The sequence below is a fragment of the Chenopodium quinoa genome, unplaced genomic scaffold (genome assembly GCF_001683475.1).
Source record: "Chenopodium quinoa cultivar QQ74 unplaced genomic scaffold, ASM168347v1, whole genome shotgun sequence".
NCBI classification, from domain to species: Eukaryota; Viridiplantae; Streptophyta; class Magnoliopsida; order Caryophyllales; family Amaranthaceae; genus Chenopodium; species Chenopodium quinoa.
Genome location: NW_018742738.1, coordinates 10,005,015 through 10,009,791, shown reverse-complemented (window position 1 = coordinate 10,009,791; position 4,777 = coordinate 10,005,015). Strand labels below are relative to the sequence as shown.

General features: G+C 34.0%; 1 long non-coding RNA gene across 3 annotated transcripts; it reads left to right on the top strand.

The window, feature by feature from the left end:
• Positions 1 to 1,423: 1,423 nt before the first annotated feature.
• On the top strand, positions 1,424 to 4,531 carry LOC110724219. Of its 3 annotated transcripts, none has more exons than XR_002511911.1 (5): positions 1,424 to 1,721; positions 2,269 to 2,445; positions 3,524 to 3,918; positions 4,018 to 4,077; positions 4,169 to 4,531. It is a non-coding gene; the product is annotated as an uncharacterized LOC110724219 (long non-coding RNA). The 3 variants fall into 3 exon arrangements; XR_002511913.1 differs by having other exon boundaries at positions 1,427 to 1,721; positions 3,779 to 3,918; XR_002511912.1 differs by having other exon boundaries at positions 1,430 to 1,721; positions 3,809 to 3,918.
• Positions 4,532 to 4,777: the final 246 nt, after the last annotated feature.

Here is a 4,777-nt window from a genome sequence, read left to right as displayed (position 1 = left end):
ATTCCAAAAAAAATCACTTAGTCTCTTTTATTTCACTTTAATTAAGGAGTGATCATCTTTTCATCCTTGATAAGGAAAAGAGGTTATCCAAAAGATAGCTACATCTAGCTCAAGGTATTATCCTTATTCCTTTCTTAATTTCCTTAATTATTATTATGCTAATTAATGTGGTTGTTTCCATGTGATGTTATATATAGGGGTAATGACGATATTAAGTGCTAAATTAGCCCTAAATCTTATAGGAGTTTATAGGTACTAATTGCGGATGCATCATATTCATACAGTACCTAATCCCAAGATCTAATTCATAACACATAAAGAACATATAATTGTACCTTTGAAGCGTGATTCCACGTGCGATCGAGCAAGAACAATGGGAGATAAAGAACCTCAAGCGTGATTCCTCTACTTGGTCCACGGGCATAGATTAAGACCTCTACTAATGCTAGTTAGTTGTAATTGAACCCTTCAATTGACCTTCTACGGAGAAGATCAAGCAACGAACCACCATGAACCACCACAAGCGCCACCAAGGGTGGCCGTCCGTACGGACGAGGGGAGGAGAGAGATAGCCGTGAGTTAGAGAGAGGAATTAGGGTTTTTTGGGATTGGTTGCCTTGATGTCAAAATACACTGTGTGAATTATGACTGCTTGCAAGCAACCCTAGGCATGAATCTTATTTATAGATCTCATCTCTAAATAAGAGCCCATGTTAAAAGCCCAAAACCTAATTCCAATCTAACTATTCTAGCCCAATCCATTTCATGATTAGTTAATTGCTCATGAGGCCCATTAATAGGCCTTTAACTTGCTTAACCCAATACCCTTGTGTGTGACCTCATATGATCCATTCTAGTAGGATTTGGACTATTTGTTTAGCCTAAAGATCATTGATCATAGTCTAGCAACAGATAATGACGACCCAAAAGAACGAACTTATTATCTCCAAAATAGTGATCCTTGATATATCTAGTAATTTCACTATCGAAGACAGAACTCCTTCAATCTCCCACTTGTCTGAGACAAGTGCACAACATTCAAATTCCTATAGTCAATGTGTGTCGATTTGATAATATGATTGCATCTCATGTCATGATCATATTACTCTACAAATCTTTTCTTGAAAAACTGAGTTTGAATTACAAAACAAATGATTACTATGTAATCCATTTGAGCACGACCACGCATTTTCTGAGTTCTCTCTCCTCAAGGGGCCAAGACACATTCCTAATTAAATAGGTAGACTTAATCCAATCTTGTGGCAACCAAAGCTTCCACTCAAATCATGAGTTAACCAGGAAACACCCTTTATAATATCCAGTTACGAGAAGACGCACTACTACAAAATGAGTGTTTTTTCGACGCTGGGGCCTCAACGCTAGGTAAGGGGAGTTAGTAGAAGAATTAGTATCCGTATATTTTCGACGCTTTTAGGTGACGAAAGCAATTTTCGTCGCTGGAAAGCGTTGAGAAGACCAGCACATGTCAAGCACGTGAATTGTTAATACCTCACAACTAAGCCCACGTTTCAATTTTAAGCGGAAAATAAACCAACAAAAAAAAATTCAGACTACTCAGTTCTCAACCCTAACTTTTCCGCCCTCTTCGTGATATTTATGGAATCTTAATCCAGATCTTAATTCTCCCTGCAATCCCCCTAATGCTTGATAAAATTTCTCTACTTAATTTTGTCACTCTCTATACCGCTGTTGTTTCAAAGGTACATCTTTCATTTTCGATCAAATACGAATTTCGCTTTTGATTGAAGTCTATTAAATCGTTTTAGCAACCTAATTTCAACAATATTACAAAATTATTATTAGATATTGTTTGATTTATGAATAACAGAGATTATAGGGATTTATTATATATTGTTATACTTCATTTTGCGATGAATCTGGGTAAATATTCGTTTATAAGAAATAGTATTGTCAGATTTCATGTGCGAATTTAAAAGAAGTTTATACACAATCGATTAAATTGGAAATTTTGAAGTAATTTTCCAAAGAAAAGTTGAGATTTTGAGAAGGGTTCCTTTTTACTGTATTTAATCGGTTGTTTGATATATTTTTGTTTATTTTTTAGTTACTTTATTTTAATAAAATTCAATTCATCTTTGGCTGTAGCTTTTACCAAGCAAATGTTACTTGTAATTTTATCAACTCTGATATGATTTTTCAATTGAATAATTAATTCCTTCTCTAGATCTATGCATCAAATATAATATTAAAGTTCTTTTGGTTTGCTTTCTTCCATTATTTTTTCAGGATGTATAAGGGACTGTGAGTAAGAGGATTTGAAGGAGTTTATTCTCCACTTGATGCTTTTGTGCTAATTTGGTGCCTACTTGATATCTCTGTTGCTCTTGTCTTCCTGGCATAGCAACCGTGTTGGCAGCCTCATGGCAGGTGGCTGAGAAACGAATAGGTTGGAGCTGCAGGAATGTATGTGTTGTTGCTTTTGTTATTAATTGTTGTTTTGTTTTTGTTCTTTTTTTTATGTTTCTGTTGTTATTGTTTGGTGTTGTGTCTGCATGCATTGAGGTGTTTGCAAACGTGCTACTGCCTTTCCTTGTTGACTGAGCTGCCTTAGCTATCTTCATGGATGTGTACTGATTGTGTCCTATCTCTTGTTTGTCTGTTCGTGGTTGTGATTGTGTCCATATTGTGTTACTAGACTTGACTCAATAAAAGAAATTAAACATTTTGGTGAATTTATAAATTACCTGTAAGCCTCTAGGATTTTGCTTGGATGACAATTGTTGGCCAATTTGGTTGCCTAGATGATGGCTTTTAAGCAACATCTCCTCTATTGGGTATGGATCTGAGATGGTAGCTTTGAGTGGTGATATCTATATACGTCTATGAGAGTATGAGGTCGTACTTGCAATAGCCAAAGGAATTACAGTATCTAGTGAATTTGTTAGTTTTAAAATCTTTAAGGTTGGGACATTTTCTTTGGTGACTTTCTATAAATTTATAACTTTTTCTGTGAGGACTCCATAACATTGTCTCTTTGTATTTTAGAAATAATTAAAGAGTTCTCAAACACATAAAAGATAACTGACTAGAGATAGTAATGCAATTCTCAATGGCTTCTCGTCTTTAGCCAGTTATCATGACTTAATGAAAGATCTATGTTTAAATGAAATATCACCTTATTTTAGGCATTATTTTAATGAAAGATCTTGTATTTCTATAATTCCATGCATATATATGCACAGTTTTAGTTTTATTCTCAATAATTGAACTTGTATAGACACTTGACATTTCATTTGGGACCTTTTTTTTAAAAAAATAATAATTGACAGCCTAGCACTTGATCACATAAGTGATTGTAGTACATAAGTTTACTCATTTTGTGGAACATGACTTGTATGTCATGCACTCATGCTTTAAGTAAATTAATGGAGAGTTGGAGACACATATGTCTTAATCCTTGTCAGTCAAGTTCATGTTAGCTTGAGATCATTTATCATCTTAAATTGTGGACATTTGGTATTCACTAATGATTTACTACCAGGGACTTGTTTTAAGGTATAGTAGATGGTGCAAATATGAGGAATCCGGAGAACATGGAAAAAGGAAGGGCTAGAATTAAAAAACATCATTGACATTTTTGGTTTTGATCTCATTGTTTTCATCATCATCGTCATAATTCAGCGAAGGCTAACTCGACGTGTACGTTCATATGTAGTGTCTGATAAAGCCACCAATTAAAGACATTACTAGGCCAATCAACCTAAAGCTGCACATATGTGTGATAATTGACCACCAGGTAATTGAAATCTGGTAATTGAATTTGCAGGTAATTGAAATCTGGTAATTGAATCTGCACATATGTGTGATTATTAATCCTATACAGCTCTAGGATTTTGCTTAGACAACGACAAGCTCACCTATTCGTGGTCAAACCAGGTATGTTTAGTGATTATTGAATTCATTTCTTTTAAGTACTTTTGGTAATCATAGTATGCATCACATATGTTGCTAATGTAATTGTGATTCAATTACCAGATTTCTGAAAAATTGACGTTGATAGAGCAATACAAACTGGATAGAGAGAGGCAACAGAAGGTACACTACAAAAGAACTGATAAACTGAACATAATTAGTATTATTATGATTGCAGTAAATTAAGTCAGAAACTTCTCTTTTGCTCTAACAGTTAGAAGAGGAGGAAGAAATAAGAATATTAAGAAAGGAACTCATTCCGAATGCTCAGCCCATGCCTTACTTTGACAGGCCTTTCGTCTCCTATTCATTACCCCTGATGTAGGGTGCAAACTTCAAAGGTTAATCATCTTATCAGTCATGGTTGGCCAGTGGTGGAGGCTTGTCACACTGATGTTTCTGGTATAAGATTAGTTATACATAGAATGTATTTGTACTTTCTTTTATTATTCTATCTTAGACAAAAAAAATGTCAGAATATCTTGGTAAAAAAATGTCAGAATATCTTGGTTTTTGGCACTGTATTGTACATATACCAAGTTGTACTCTTCATTAATTATGAATAAATTGAATTTGAGTAAAACTTTCTTTAAATTTTTTAAAAACTCTGATATGGAGTGTCTTTCCTAACTATATTAATTAATCTCCAATGACTGAATTAAGTTTTATTTTTGCTAGAAAAATATTCTCCACATTGGATACATTTTATAAAGAGTATGGACTAGAAAAAGCGTCACTAAATTTAAAAATATGGACAGAAAAAAGTGTGGATAAAATAGAGGACATCTAATACATAAATCTAAGGACACAAAAAAGCGTCTCA